The sequence below is a fragment of the Lonchura striata genome, chromosome 24 (assembly GCF_050655825.1).
Source record: "Lonchura striata isolate lonStrDom1 chromosome 24, ASM5065582v1, whole genome shotgun sequence".
In the NCBI taxonomy this organism is placed as follows: domain Eukaryota; kingdom Metazoa; phylum Chordata; class Aves; order Passeriformes; family Estrildidae; genus Lonchura; species Lonchura striata.
Window position 1 is genome coordinate 2,834,342 of NC_140726.1, and position 16,615 is coordinate 2,850,956.

The following is a 16,615-nucleotide window of genomic DNA, read 5'->3' on the forward strand; positions in this document are numbered from 1 at the left end:
AGTTCAGACTCATTGATGCATGGTTGGGGATACAGGCCCAGTAAAAACGCAGGTGGGGCTTTAGGTAGTGGGGATGCATTTCCTTAAGCTGGAATTTAGGCAGGAATCCAAGACTAACACCCTCCACCTTCCCCCTTGCAAATAGTGCCGAGGGCTCTTTAACAAGCAGTGGTCGAGGCCTGGGTTAATGTCTTATCCATAAGTTATTCAGTATTTCCTTTTAAAGACAAAATAGTTGGAATACCACTCTTTCTCTCTTTAAATTACAGTTGTAGCTGTTACAAAAACCCCTCTGCACTATTTCCAGAGCTGGGAAGTGTCCATTTCTCGGGAGTCCCACCTCTCCGTTTTTATGGGAACTCCAGTGGTGGGGAGTTTATAGTGGCACTAATACCCACAGAGATAAAAGCAGATCCTCCTGACCATCAGAGCCTGGTGGAGCTGGGAAAAGAGGCTCCCAGGCTTCTGGTCACGTCCCAGTGTATCCTGGGTGGGTTTTTGGGGCAGGAACATCTTCCATGAGGTGACATCAGGGGTTGTGATGTCCTGGGTGGCTCTCTGGGGGATACGAGCTGCTCCTGTTGTCCCAACCCAAAACCCGAGAACCAGGCAGCTGTGATAGCCTGATTTTCACCCCAAAACAATTCCATAGAATCCCAGAATCCCAGAGTCCCAGAACCCCAGAATGGTTTGGGTTGGAAGGGACCTTACAGATCACGCAGTACCAAGCCCCTGCCCCAGGCAGGGACACCTTCCACTGTCCCAGGTTCCTCATGTGTACAGGCAGTGACCTGAATTTATCTTGGTCCCAAACACCTTGGAAAACTGGGAAAGGTTAACCACAGGTCTGGATCCATCCAACGCCTCCAGCCCGCTCAGGAAATGATGTCCCATGGCAAAGTTTAACATTTTTCCTCTCTTCTTCTTTCAAGTTTTGCAGTCCTTTGTTGAAAAAATGAACAGAGAAAAGCCAGAAATATTCTGTTTTCTGGCATCAGAACTCCTCCTGGGAAGTGAATTCCCACGTAATGGATCATTGCTGGGGAGATCCAGCTTTAGATAGAGATGAATGGAAAAGGCAAAGAATTTCAGTGGCCAGAGCAGACAGGGTTTGGCTGCAGTGGTCACAGAGGGAATCCTTTGCTAAGGTTGGAGGATGCAGCCTAAAATCACGGCTCTTTTTCGCTCCCAAAGGGTAACATTTTCCCAAATGCCTCAGAGCCTTTAATCCTAAAGGGATTTAGGGCTTAGATTCTTAAACAATTTGGAAACTTGTCCCAGGAATGATTCTCACATATCACTGCAAGGCTTTGTGAACTGCTGTGGATTTCAGGACTCCTACCCAGCATCTCCTTCTCCTCTCCTGCAAGAATTATTCCATGTGGACACAGCAGGTGAGGATGAAATCTTTCCTTAGGTGCTCCCATCCTTCTTTGATATGAGCTGCTAAGGGCTACCAACATGTTACAGCCACCACGGAGGAGCTGGAAAGGCCCTTGACAGGAGTTTTCCATCCATCCACAGCACAGACATCAGCAGCATTCTTGGAATAGCTCAAAAAATCAGGACTGCAAAGATATGGCCTTCGGAGGGGGAAAAAATGATGTGGGTTTGATGTGCTGCAACACACTCAATAATATAAAATACACACACTCACACACACACACACACACACACACACATTTCTATATAGACACACACACACACAAAACAAAGGAGATTCCATACTCTGCAAAAAGTCCTCAGTAAATCCAGCTCCCCTTTTGGGAAAAACATCAGGCACAAGGTCAGGCAAATTATAGCAAATAAGACTTGACACAAACTCCTGACTGGATTTTTCTCCCCAAAAAGAGAAACATTTTCTGGTCTTTCTAATGCCATTTATATGAAAAGGTAAAATTAGCAAGAAATGGGGGCTCTGGAATGACAATCTCCTTATCAAACACAGCAAAGATAATTCAGCATCAGCTTGAGCTCAGAATGGGACAAATGTGGCTGCTAAGGAGTTGCAGAAGGCAATCCCTGGGAAGGAAAAAGGATATTTTATTAATGATATTTCCCTACAGGTGTGTTGGGAGAGGATTTGCAGGCTGCTCCCATTGCAGTTCCAGAGCACAAACCTTCCCTGTTACAGCCCAGGTGCACTTGGAGTCCCTCAGAATAAACCCCCATGCTTGCTTTAAGCCTCTGCTTCAGTTATTTCCAAGTCACAGCATCCCTCTGACAAACAGTGGGGGTTAAGAGGGGAAAAATTGCCTGAGAGCACAATATTTCCATGAATTTTCAGGAAAGATGACCAAATATTCATTTTTTTCCTGCATGTTTCCAACCTGCAGCAATGCCTGTGGATGGCACCTGGCAGCCTGGGTGGGTCTCCTGCATCTCCTCCTCCAGGACAGCATTCCTGAACCCCTTCCCAGCAATCTGGCACCACTGGGACGTTTTGCTGTCCCTTTGCTTGTCCTTTTCCACGCTGCTGTGGTCTTGGTTTTGCAGGGATGTGGGATTGACAGTGGTGCAATGTGAACCTGACAGGGCTTCCCACCCCATCCTCCTCAACAACCTCAGAAAAAAATTTTCCAAAGGCTCTCAAAAGAAAAAGCCAGTCTTTCTTGAGCCCAGCCATTTTAGCCAGCAAATCAAACTCAGAAAAGGGAAGGTAGAGCAGCTCTTCCAAAGCATTAGCACCAAAAAAACCACACTAGGAGTCATTTTTCCCTGCTCTTTTCTCATATTTCCTGACAGGAATGGCAGCAGCTGCAGTGGAAGTAAAAAGAAAGGCCTGGCCTAGAGCTCTTTGATATGTTGGTAAGTGCTCCTAAATGTCCATTTGCATTTGGATGGAGGATCTGGATCACTCTGTGGTCTGTCAAGGAATATATTTCAGATTTGTGAAAAATGTCAGTGAAAGAAAAGAAGTGTTTCCTTTGATATTTCTCTTTAAAAGGGTTCAGGCTCCCTTTTGAAAAGGATATGCCAGAACATTGCAAGAGGAGAAATATCCAGTTTGGACATTTCTAACAGAAAACTTCCATTTGAAAATAATTTCTCCCCCCTCTCCCCTTAGGATCCCTCTCTTCTTGTCTTGAATGGCAAATTGTTCCCATCTCCAGATGAATCCCTTCATTCCTGCCAGCTGCAGCTTTGGCTGTGCTGCAGAGCCCAGTGGGTCTAAAGGAAGATCCCACTGCAGATCTTCACTGCTTCCATCCACTGCCAAAGGCTCCTGTGCTCTCCCGAGGCACCTCTCTCTTTTGTTTTTAGGCTGGTAAAATGACAGGTGATTATAAATCAAAGCTGGCACATTCTGGGGTCGAGTCAGAACACACAGAACATGTTCTGAGTGAGGGTTAACACGGGGCTGCTGATAATTCAGTTTAAATTCAGCTGAAATGAAGCCAGTACTCCTATCAGGGGGTTGGAGGGATCCAGCTCTCCCTGACTCCAGCCAAGGAGCTGAACACTGGGAAGATTGTGTCTTGCAGATAATCTCACCTGGAGGCTGCTCTGGGCAGCTTCTCCCCAGCTGCCTTCTAACAATCAGGTGTTGTTCCATCCCCAGTGTCCTATGGAGCCCAAATTCAAATCCTGCTTTTATTATCATGGAATGGTTTGGGTTGGAGGGACCTGAAACTCATCCCATCCTACCCCTGCCATGAGCAGAACTCCTTCCTCTGTCCCAGGTGCTCCCAGCCCTGCCCAGCCTGGCCTTGGGCACTGCCAGGGATCCAGGGGCAGCCACAGCTGCTCTGGGCACCTGTGCCAGGGCCTGCCCACCCTCACAGAGAACAATTCCCAATTCCCAATATCCCATCCATCCCTCTGGCAGTGGAACCCTCTCCCTGTGTCCTGTCCCTCCATCCTTGGAAAAGGAGCCCTACAGCCTGCAGGGGATACAAACATGAATTTTCAGGAAAGATGACCACATGTCCATCTGGCTGCCAGCTTTTCCTGCACCTTTCCAATCTGCAGCAGTACCCGTGGATGGCACATGGCAGCCTGGTACATCTCCACACCAGCAGAGAGGTAAAACAGCTCCTCTGGTTCAGAGCTGATGCAGATTTAACCCTAGTTTGCATTCCTTGCACAGCCCAGGGATTCAAGTGCCCCTCCCTGGACACCTGACAGGGTCTGCCTCAGTTTCCCTCCTCCCAGGCTGCTCCAGCACCCGAGCAGAGGGCAGAGATAAAGCAGGAGTGAGACCAGGGCAGTTCCTTGGCTGTGCCACCTCCACCTCCCCTCTGAGGATGCAGAGCCCTTCCCTGCCAGGGCTCTGGGCTCCCAGATGAATGCACCCTTTGAGCTGCCTGTTACCAAGCACACCTCCGGGCTCCAAATCACGACACAAATGATTTTTTTTGGATGCCTCGAGCCACCAGTAAAAGTTTCCCTTGTTTTCATCTTCCCAGCCCCAGCAGAAGGCTCCTCTCCTGCCAGCCTAGCCAGAAAAACAGGAAAGGGCAGAAAAATCACCCAAAAAAAGGGTGTCACAGCGCTCACAGCCACCCTTCCACACTGGGTGTGCTGGAATACAGCTGATACCTGGAGACTGAGAGGAGAAATAAAGGCACGCTGGACTTACCTTGGCTAGACATATAAGCCATTTTCCCTGAAACATTCTGGAAGATTCATAAATAGCACAAGTTCAGGCTGGTTTTGCAAATTGTTCCAAAAGGAAATGATTTTGAGGGAGTAAAAATAGGCCCCTTGAACTTTTTCACCAGCCTAGGCACCGGGCTGGTTCCTCTCATGCCTATGATTTTCCAGTTCCAAGTTGATTGCCACTTCTAAATTTTCACCTTTTAAATTTAGTTGAAAGAATGGGAATAGAAACAGGAAAAAAAAAAATTCCCTACGGACCAAAACAAGTCTTGATTTGATAAGAAACACTTCAGATTTTTTACTAGCTGAGAAAAATCAACAGAATTATTTGGACGGAGCCACAAGCACTTTCTTAATTATTAAGCTTTTAGGAGCTGCTTGTAAACCACAGAAACCATTATTCACACAGGTCAGGCTTTGTATACCTGACCTGGGAAACCTCTGCAGAGGGCAGAATTTAAGACTTCCTGGAAATTATGGCAAGGCCAGTTTTTCTGAGGGCCCTTGCATTTGGGGAAAGAGCTTAAAGCTCCCTCAAAGAGCTGAGGATGCCACGGGGGGTTTGGCTGGAGCTGGCTCCCAGCAGGGGTTGATGTTTCAGGAGATGGCAGCAGCAGCTCCAGATTATGGAGCAACCTTTGAGCTGTCCTCATGTAAAGTTTGGGGGATAAATGAGTTGGCTCTCACAATTAAAAGGCAAATGTCATGGATATGTTAGGAGAAGTTTTATAGGTTTATAGTTATATAGATTATATATGTAACTAGACTATATATAACTGTTATAACCATAACTATATATAATATAGTTATATAACCACATAATATATATTATATAAATATAATATATATTATATATAATAACTGTATGGATTATATATATAACTAGACTATATATAACTATTATAACGATATATATATAATATAGTTATATAACCACATAATATAAAAATCTAAATCTAAATCTAAAACGAAATCTAAATCTAAATACAAATATATAAATAAATATATAAATAAAAATAAAAATAAAAATAAAAATAAAAATAAAAATAAATACTATATGGATTATATTTAACTAGACTATATATAAGTATTATATATAACTATTATAACTATGTATATTCTATATAAATAGCTACATAATATATATAATATAAATATTATATATAATACATATTATATATAATAACTATATAGATGATATATAGAACTATAACTAGTTATAGTTTTGTAGATTTATAGTCATGTTTTACCCCCTTGTGTTGTTATCAGGGGTGGCCTGGGTTTGGGACATTTGGGAGGGTGGGATTGTTACTGTGGCAGCACCTGACTCCAATCAGGATTTCAGGAAGTGATCTATGCACAGCAAAGAAGGATTTGATGGACAGAACTTTGGGAGGCACTAAAGGCTTAAAAGGCAAAACCTCCACTGTGTGGGTGAGCACATGGTGGGAAAAAAGAATCCTCTGCTCCTGGTGTTGTAGTATTTTCTCTATTCAGTCTTCTGTTGTGTTTTTTGATAAGGTTTTAATAAACCTTTTACATTTTTGAAAGTGAGTATCATTTGTCACAGTTTGGCAATGTGGGGAGGACAGATCCGTGGGGTTTGCTGATCCCAGCTTTGGGTGAGCTGGGCACGGCCAGGCTCACCCCACCCTGTGGGAATTGGCAGGCAAGGACAACGCTGGGGCTTGTCAGGCCTCTAAGAATGGGCAATGCTGCTTTAGGATTTCAGCTTTTCTATTTTTCATCTATTTGTAATCCTGCAGTTCTTTAGTGTAGAACTCTAAACTCCATATCCACTGTGAGCTGCTGCTTCCCCATTTGGGCAGACACAACAATTCCTCTCCATGCCTGGCAATCAAGGACACCTCACTGCCTCAGGCCAGAGATGGAAACAAAAGTGAGTTGTGGGAGCAAAATTGGGCTAAATGACTTCATTAGCTGAAGCTGTAATTGGCAGATTCACCCCCAATATGAAAATGAATCAAACTTATAAAAGTGTGAAAGCCCGTGAGTCCATTTTTGGGTGTAGCCCCTGGGCTTCATCTGCTCTAAATGTACCTGAAGCCCTTCCATAAATATAAATGCTTTTTATTCCCTTAAGTTTGTCTGTCCTCTGTTTTTAGGTAGCCCAGAAAAGCACCAGGTGGAGAGGGGAAATTTGGGTGGAGAGGGGAAATTTGGGTGCACAGGAGGCTCTGCAGGGCTGGCATCACCCCCCTTCTGTGGGCTGGGGGTGGGTTTGGGTGGCCCTGGGGGGAATTTTGGGGGTTCCAGCCTGGAGGAAACCTGCCCAAAATTCTGTGCTGGACGTTGGGCCTGAGATGCTCCAACAACTTCCAAACCAGCCCTGTGGCAAGCAGAGAGCCATGAAAAATCCTAGAATCCTCAAGAGTTGGGGTAGAAAGGACCTTTCTAGTCCAACCCCCTGCCACGAGTGGGACACCTTCCACTCCATCAGCTCCAAGCCTCATTCAAAATATTCAAAAAACATCCAGAACTCCACTAATTTAAAGGTGTGGGAATCCAGGGCTTCCCTCTGGCTGCCCTGGCAGGTCTGGGACCCTGGCAGGGGTCAGGAACCCCCTGGACAGAGCCCCCAGAGACACTGGCTGTGATCTCTGGCCATGGAAAAGAGTTTTCAATCTTACAGGATCAATTACCAGCTCTGAGTGTTTGATATCAGTAATAATTAAGTGTGGCACGGGTGCAAAAGTCAAATTTTAGGATTCTAGATGAGGGGTCCAAAGGGGACAAGATGGAGGAAATTGGGTGTGCCTTGTCCTTTTTCTCCTTCTTCATGCCCTCCATGTCTCACTGTGGTGTTGGCATTTTTCTGTTGGTTCAGGCTGGGGACACACTGTCCAACGTAGGTGACAGATATTGGCACGTTCTTGTAAATGCAGCCCAGGGAGTTTCTGGTATTGAATGTTTGTCACATCCCACTGAGGGCAGAGCCCCACACGCTGCCCTGCAGGACAGAGCTGGGCAGGGCAGCAGAACATGTGAGAGATAAACAGAATAAACAACCTGGAAACAGCACAGACCAATTATGGCTTCTGCTTTGGCAGGGGGCTGACAGACAGAGACTTTCTACAATCTGGGAATCATCAATACCTCAGATTCCGACATAGAGGTAGCATCCATAACCAGGAATAATTTTAATTATTATAATTTTTTAACCATTACTGCCTTCCAAGTGGGTTTGCCCAGTCAGAAAAGAAGTTAGACACGTAGGTGTGAGCAAGCCGGCTTCCCTTGGAGAAATCAAAAAGCAAAGAGTTCATGGCTATAATTTGAGAGGAGCTTTTTTGCTGAACATAATAGGTTTGTGACCTCTGTGGTTTTAAGCAGAGGAAGGGAAAAAAAATAAAGCAGGAGAAACTTGCAGTTTGGGTCAAAGGTAATTTGCTCTTGGGAGCGTTTTCAGGAAAAAAAATCCAAATATAAATAAAACTGGGTCAACTTAATATTTTCACTGATTTAAAACAGCATTCTGTTTCACTTTGATTCGTTTTTTTTATTTGGTAGTTTGTTCTTTTAATTTAGTAGAACATTTTATTCTCTTAATTTGGTCACTTCATGAAAATCCTCCATACAAAAAGAAGGGTCAAAAGGGTTTATTTTGAAAAATGTCAAAGCCAAACATTTCTACATCAAAAAAGAAAAAAAAAAAAAAACAATCAAAACCCAAAACCTCTTTCTGGCTAAAATGTACTTGCCAAATGAGACTGGTATTTGTGAGTCATTTCTCCACCACATTTTTTAGTGAATTTACTATTTGTCAGAAAGAAAATAGAGAAGTTAAACCCTACTCTAATGAGAGCACGTATATGTTGGGTTCACATAAACAAACTGATGAAGAAAGAAAGGGATTGGAAAGCTCTTCCATTTACTGTGCATTTATTTCAGCATCTGTCCCTGCACAAACTGGGTGTAAAATCGAGGCACACAGATAAAATCCAGACATAGTCACCCCCTTCTCCCTTCCTACACATATTTCCCCCTCAAGGCCTGGGGAACTGCACACCAGCCTGTGGAGAAAAGTAATTTAAGTAATATATTTCACCAAATAGGCTTTTATGTTTATTTAAAATTCAGAGGGGGCATGGTGGGGTTGCTCAGGAAGAAAAACCACTGGAAGTGCTGGCATGAGCAGGATCTTCATCCATGTTTTTTCCCTCCTCTTCTTTTACATTGCCCCAAAAGGCTGTTCTGTTTTAGGGGAGCTTTCTCCTCCTGCAAATGGTTTTCAAGATTTCAATAAAACCAGCACAGAGATGGGGCTGCCCCATTCCTGGAAGTGCCCAGGGTGAACTTGGATTTAGTGGGAAGTCCCCTGCCCATGGGGCTGGAAGGAAATGATCTTTCAGTTCCCTTCCAACCCAAACCATTCTGGGATTCTTGGCAGACACATTTCTCTCTCTCTCAGGATTTTTTCATAGAGAAGCACAGAGAAAAGAAAGAGAAAACAATTTCTATTTCTGCTCCTTGTTTTCCCATGTGGAATGTGTTTGGAGAATTGTTTACCTGGGGTGTTGCTTGGTTGGATTCTGGTGAGGATTGTTTGAGCCCGATGGCCAATCCAACCCACCTGGGGCTGGACTCTCAGAGAGAGTTGTGAGTTAGATTTGGTAGTTAGAAAAAGAAGGTTTGTAGTTTTAGTATCTCCTTTAAATAGTATATTGATGTATTATGGTATAGTTCTAATAAAGAAATCATTCAGCCCTCTGAGCTGAAGTCAGACATCAGCATTCCTTCCCACCAGGTTCATTGCATTTACAATAGGATTCTGTGATGAAACATTCCAATTATGTAAATTAAAGAAATGTGATAGATGAGGAATGCCATGGTTGATTCTCACAATTAAAAGGCAAATACCATGTGTATATTTTAGGAGAAATTTTATAGATTCAGAATTCTGTTTTACCCCCTTGTGTTGTTATCAGGGGCAACCTGAGTTTGGACATTTGGGAGAGTGGGATTGTTACCGTGGCAGCACCTGACTCCAATCAGGATTTCAGGAAGTGAGCTCTGCACAGCAAAGAAAGATGTGATGGACAGAACTTTTGGAGGGTCTGAAGGGTTAAAAGGTGAAACCTCCATTGTGTGGATGAGCACATGGTGGGAAAAAAGAATCCTCTGCTCCTGGTGTTGTAATATTTTCTCTATTCAGTCTTCTGTTGTATTTTTTTTTTTTAATAAGATTTTAATAAACCTTTTAAATTTTTGAAAGTGAATATAATTTCTCACAAGAAATAAACAGATCTAAATTAAAAAATGAAATATCAAGTTCTTCCACGTGAGTGGCCAATCACCACACTTTGGTCCCTTCCACTGCAGTCAAAGGGGTTTCCTGAAGCTTTTGCTTCTGAAGAAGGAGAAAAAAAAATAATGGTGAAAACAACAGCAGCAATTAAGGTTGAGCTATCAGCATGGAAAATTCAAGCATCTCCAGCTTCTAGAATTGGTAAAGGCCAAGTTTTCACGCTTGTCACCTCCAAATGGCTCTGGGCAGCTGCAGAGGATGAGATCAGCCCGTGCTGCCGTGCAGGGAGAGCTGCAGCCCCACACCCCGGCGTGGAAAATGGCCCTTCCTGCTCCCTTGCCATTCCCATTCCCCACCCACCCCATTCCTGTGCTCCCCTTCAGCCCCAGGAATGACCCACCCTGCAGACAAGGCCACACTCCACTTCCCCAGGCTGGGATTTCCCCTGGGATTTACAGTCTGGACAAAACAACTCGGAACAAAACAACGCTGGGACAACTCAACAGTAAATGCAGGAGTTGGAGTTCCCAAGCTCTGCTTTGCTCCATGGTCCTTCATCCCTTCAGGCTGAACTGCAAAAATCCCTGCTAGGACAGCTTGAAAATTGCCCTTTGAACCATTTTTCCAAGGGAACATTGTGCTTTCATTTAACTGGAAAATGCTCACCAAAAGCATCTGATTTCCTTGAAAGTGTTTGACTTGTTTTATTGGGAAATAAAATGACCAAAACCTGAAAATTGAGAAATACCACTTGGAGCAGTGAATGATAATAGTTTTGATCACTAATCCTTCATTTTTATTACCCAACAAGTGTTAACTCTTCCCTTTCTTCTCTGGACACATTACAAATGATTATCTTTCCTGGACAGGCAGCACTTTCACTTTGCATTCAGGTGTTGATTCTTTGCTTCCTTTTTGCCAAGTCTGGGATTAAATGTGTGAGATGGTATTTCTTGTTTGGACTCAGATGTTTATCAGTTCTTGTCTCTGTTACAGCCCCACAAACCTGAGTTCTGCAGCACTTCACTCTAACAAACTAAAAATGGAGCCCATCTCTCTCTCTACAAGGTCTTTTAAGGATAAACTGTCCAATTAAGAAATGACACCTAAATTATTTTCACTTTTAACCCAATAACCAATCACCCATGGCCTGTAATGTGGACCTTTTTATCCAATTATAGAAAACCACCCAAACCCATGGAGAAGAAGGTGAAGGAGAAGGAGAAGAAAGGAGAAGGAGAAGGAGAAAGAAGGAGAAGGAGAAGGAGAAGGAGAAGGAGAAGGAGAAGGAGAAGGAGAAGGAGAAGGAGAAGGAGAAGGAGAAGGAGAAGACGGAGAAGAAGGAAACGAAGAAGGTGAAGAAGAAGAAGAAGAAGCAGCCTCCACCCTACAATTTCCATCTTGCCTTATATCTATTACTATATTCTAAACCCTTAAACTCTAAATTTCCCACCCTGTGATATCACAGACTTCTATCCAAACTCCACACCCACAATCCCAGTTCTGTCATTCCATTTTGGAAGCTTTCTCCATGGCCTCAGGTCAATGCTGTGTTCTCTGTCAGCACAGAAAGTCTGAAATTCTCAGCAGCCAGGGTCCAACACTCAGGTGTCTCTGTAAAAGCAGAGACACTCAAGATTGGGGTTTTCATCTGCTTGGCCAAGGATCCAAGGGCACTTCTTGAGCAGGGCTGTGTCCATGAGACCACCACAGAGTCCCAGGGCCGGTTTGTTCCTGGGGAACATTCCAGAAGCTGGAGGCAGTGGGAGAGGGAGGACCTGACCCTGCAGAACAGGCAGCTCTTTACAGCTTCCTTAAAGCTTTCCTGGGTTTCTCCCACACCTTCTGCCTGCAGATGGGACAAATCCAGCTCAGTTCCTTCAAAGGAGGGAGGACAAGCCCCCTGTGCCTCCAGAGCCAGCAGCCCCCTCCTGCTCCGCAGCTCCTTTGCTGTCACCTCCACTCACCCAGCACAGAATACAAACACAAAACCCTCCTCCAAACCCCTTCCTAGCGTTCTCCTGGGAGACAGGAGCCTCTCTTCACCAAGACTGACTCAACCACCCACATTTGCAGGGTTAATGGCCTAAAAAGCTTTAGATTTAGCTGCTCTTAAAAACAATTTCCATCTCCCCATGCTTCCCCAACTCAAGCAGCCCTTTGGTCTCCACTGAATAATTCATGGCATTTCCCAAGGTTGTTTTTTTTCTTTTTTCCATGAAGGCAGGCTATGAATACACCTGCTTGTTCTTGATTTTTCTAATGAATAATCCTGAATTATCCATGAAATGCTAAATGGCACCATGATCTCATCAGGCATTAACCATGCATGAGACAAGCTTAGCAACCAGGCAAAACACAGCAGCCCAAGCTGGAGACCACTTCAGGCTGGGATGGACTTCCCAAGTACTCAGCAAGGCAGGAAACAAGAATATCTTTCCTAGAGATAAGGACATCAGCACCGGGAGAGATCAAAGAGGCTGGGATGGGGCTGGGGCTGCAGTGCTTTGGGATTTCACTGACACCCTGACAAGCTTCATCAGACTTGGTTAAACCCTATTTTCCTTTTTCATTCGTATTTTTTTTCCTTTCTTCTTCCTTTTGTTTGTCCCCTCTTTCTCCTCTCTGGGCTTGTCTGCTGCAGTAGAAGCACAACTAACACCTTCAGTCAATGTATTTCAAGGGCAGCATGAGCAGAAAAAGTCTTGATTTGAAGAAATTTTTCACTTGAGAGTTAACTCGCTGAAAATTCTGATCACTGGCCCGGGGCTATTGAGGGAAAAGCAACTAAAGACCTTTATTGTCCCTTTCTTTCCCTATTCCAGGGGAAAAAACAGCCCCAGAGAAATGTGGGGAGGGCTGGTGTGGTAGTGTCTGGTTTAGCACGGAGCTGGGGGCTGGAGCAGGGGCCCGCAGGTGCAGGGCCATCATATTTCACCAGAGAGACCCATCAGCTCCAAAACCCACCTGGCACCCCTGACAGTGCCCCAGTGCCTGCTGACTCCCCCCAGAGCAAGGTGTGAGTGAGATGCTCGAGTTACACTTCCATAGAGTCCTGGAATGGTTTGGGTTGGAAGGGACCTTAAAGAACACCCAGTGCCACCTCTGCCATGGCAGGGACACCTTCCACTGTCCCAGGCTGCTCCAAGCCCTGTCCAGCCTGACCTGGGACACTGCCAGGGATCCAGGGGCAGCCACAGCTGCTCTGGGCACCTGTGCCAGGGCTTCACCATCCTCACAGGCAGGAATTTCTTTCTACTATTCTCTCCAGCCCACTCTGTAAGCTTGATGCCATTTCTCCTTGTCCTGCCACTCCAGCCCCCTGTGAATTGTCTCTCTTTTCCTTGTTGGCTCCTTCAGGCACTGGCAGGCCACAGTTTGATCACTGTGAAGCTTCTGATCTCCAAAATGATCAATCCAAATTCTCTCAGCCTTTCCTCCCAGCAGAGCTGCTCCATCCCTCTGCTCATCCTGGATCTTCCTCTGGACTCTGCAGCAGCTCCAGCTCCTCCTGAGCTGGGAAGCAGCTCTGCTGCTGGGGGGCACTGGCAAAGCCACAGCACTGGGGAAACTGAGGCATCGAGGGAGTCAGACTTGCCCAAACCAGAAGCAAACCCTGCAGCAAGTTCAGGTGCTTCAGCTTCAATAATGTGAGGCTCCATTTAATCACAACCCCCTTTCTCCCCTCCACTCCAGGAGCCTGGTGTGCTTCGTTCCCTTTGTGATCAAAGCCAGTGTGAGCTGTAAAATGGGGATGGGTGGCAGTTATCTCATCATCAGCTTTCCAGTGCCCAGACACGCTGGAGCCAAAGGTTTGAGTCCCACCAGGATTCACAACATTGGTTTTCTTTAAGAAGTTCCCTTCTGAGGAGAGATTTAAACCCCAGCTCTGTACTGGGGAGATGTTTCCTCGGAGGGATCAGAGAGGTAGAAAATGTCAGCCTGGCCCTAAATTATGTTTTCCTACACCATTTGAGGACCACAACCTCCATCCTCTGCTCAGACATCCTTATTCTCCAGGTCTGGATTCTGCAAAGTGCTCCAGGAGGTTTGCAGGGGAGGAGGCTGCTGGAGGAACATTTCAGCAGGTCCTGATCCTGATGTCCCTTGCTCCATGTGCTGACCCAGGGGCTTGCACAACACCACCGGGAAGAAAGAGAGTGATTAATGCTGAGGAAAACACTTCTGGAAGCTGTCATGGCAAAGTGACTGCATGAGGAAGGGCTTTGAGTAACTTCTCCAGCTCAGCCTTACTCAGTGAAGCCCACTGTGCCAGGAAACCTTGGACATGGCCTCCCCTTTCTGAGCGAGGAATGAAATCCTGCTTACAGCTGTGCTCACAAATTCCAAGGAAATGCAGGAGGCTGGAGCAGCTCTTCCTGCAGTCAGCATGGCCCTAAAGACATGAGAAGGAGCCAGCCACCCTCCTTTCCCTGCATTCCTAATGGAGGTACCTAAGGTGACACTCTGGGGGTGCTTTCACTCTGTAGGACTTGGTCACACAGCCAGCCCCTGCCCTGGCACCCTGTGGAAGCCCATCAGCTTCTCTGCAACTCTCCTACTGACCCAGTCCCTTCCTGACACCAAACCAGGCTGTCCAGGCTCAGGGTGAAACAAGAAAGTGGCTGCAAACCCCCTTTTCTCCTACCTGCTCCCTCTCAGAGCAGGGAGAAGGATTTTGTGGTATTTGCACAGCATCTTCACAGGGGCTTTGATGTCTTTGAAGGCTCCAGCTGCTCCTTCAGAGCCTCACTGAACTCCCATTGATCCACAATACAACTGGAGGGGGAAAGCCTCAGCCACCAGGATGTTTTTGTAGATAAAATTGATTTTGTTATCTCCTTGCTTTTGTGGATGGCTCCAAAGCTCTAATGTCATGTCTACGTGGCAAAGCTCTTTGGGGGCATCGTTTCTGCTGGAGCCAAATATTTATTATATTGGGAGAAAGAAACCTGTGAAAATGCAGAGGTGGGAGATAGCTTTTCTTGCTGAATAGGTTCTGAAATAAAGTTCCTTTTGCCTGTTTTGGAGATAGTTTTCTTGCTGAATAGGCTCTGAAATAAAGTGCCTTTTGCCTGTTTTGTGTGCAGGGAAGTCCACAAGAAGATGCAGGTGGTGCTGGACTTAACACCCACTTTTTAGCTGGCATTGGGAAGGTAAAAAACAACAGAGATCCACCACATTTTAGAGTACACCAGGAAAACAATTTCAAGCACAGGAACCCATGTAAACAAACTCCAGGGACACCTTCCACTAGTCCAGGTTGCTCCAAGCTGAACATTTCTGGGGATGGGGCAGCTACAGTTCTCTGGGCAGCCTGTGCCAGTGTTTTACCACCCTCACAGAGAAGAATTTCTTCCTGATATTTAACCTAAATTTTCTCTCATTCAGTTTGAACCCATTACTCCTTGTCCTACCCATCAAGCACTGAAATATTGTGCAGAAAAATCTTATATATTCCAGCCAATTCAGAGCAACACTTGGTACTAAAACATACACAACCAGTTTCTCCATAAAGGGGAATATTCAGGGAACCAATTCAACAAATCCTTATTGCTGGATCCTGTTCATCCCCGGCAAGGAGCTGACAAATTCAGGGAGGAATGTGGTTCATTTTGTCCTGATAGATGTCAGAAGGAACAGACAGAGCCCCTTCACTGCCCAAATCTCATCTCACAGCATCAGCACTGATTTCAACGTGTCCTCGGAGCTGGCAGAGGGATCAGTCAGACCTGAGTGTGGCCACGTGTGTGTGACACATGTTGGGCTGGCTCAGCTCAACTCAACAATCCTGTTCCTAAGTACAGTTTGTATTTAAAACACTGGAGACACAGGCATGCAATTATAGTAAGCAGAGGGAACTGGGAATGATGCAAATTCTCAAAAGAAAATGGAAAAAAAAATAGCAGGAGAGTAAATGAAGCAACAAAATGCAGATGGTAGGGGAGGCTGGGAGAGGGCAGCAAGGGCTGGCCAGGGATACAGCTGGGATTGGGAGCATGAGGAGGCAGCAGGAGAGGAGCAGAGGGAGTTCAGGGAGCCCAGGTCAGAGGGACACGTCAGTGGATTTAAGGGAACAGAGGTGATGCAAGTGCCAGGCTCCGGGCTGGGGGGAAGGTGTGATTCACACCGAGGCCGAGTCGTGTCCCAGCTTACCCCGAGGACTCTGGAAGAGGCTGGAGCAATGCTGGCCTGCCTGCCTCTGCAGGGATGCTGGAACAGTCCCAGGTTACCCCAAGGACTCTGGAAGAGCAGGCTGGAGCAATGCTGGCCTGCCTGCCTCTGCAGGGATGCTGGCACAGTCTGCATTCAGGAGAGCTCTGGGTTCACCTGCACTAAGCTGTGCCCAAAGACCAACCCAAACACTGTGTACAGCCAGGGAGGTGCATTTAGGGGCTGGATATTCCTGGGGAGGACTGGGGATGATGGTTCCAGGCTTGAAAACCAGTTTGCAAGAGCAAGCTGTGCCAGGAAGGCAGCACAAAATGGAAAATAACCCACCTAAGAAAGCAAATTGCAGAGCTGAGCAGTCACTGGGTGGCTGGGAGGAGGCAGGGCTGGTTAAACTGCAGTGGGACAGGATGCAGTAAATTACTTTCCAATGGCTTGGGAGTTTGTTGTAGGTTGTCCTGAGATTTTTCCAGCCAAACCCCTGTGCATAATGTACTGTGGATATTTGTGCCTAGGTGTTATTGTTATTTTACCATGGTTTTATCATCATCTAATAAAGAATGGGGTTTGTTT

General features: G+C 45.8%; 1 long non-coding RNA gene across 2 annotated transcripts; it reads left to right on the plus strand.

Moving 5' to 3' along the window:
* Window positions 1-1,102: 1,102 nt before the first annotated feature.
* LOC146765459 (uncharacterized) lies at window positions 1,103-14,896 on the plus strand. 2 transcript variants are annotated; one of them, XR_014949980.1, is made up of 3 exons: window positions 1,103-1,394; window positions 2,746-2,808; window positions 11,053-12,584. It is a non-coding gene; the product is annotated as an uncharacterized LOC146765459 (long non-coding RNA). The 2 variants fall into 2 exon arrangements; XR_014949981.1 differs by lacking the exon at window positions 1,103-1,394 and having other exon boundaries at window positions 2,738-2,808; window positions 11,053-14,896.
* The last annotated feature ends 1,719 nt before the right edge of the window (window positions 14,897-16,615 follow it).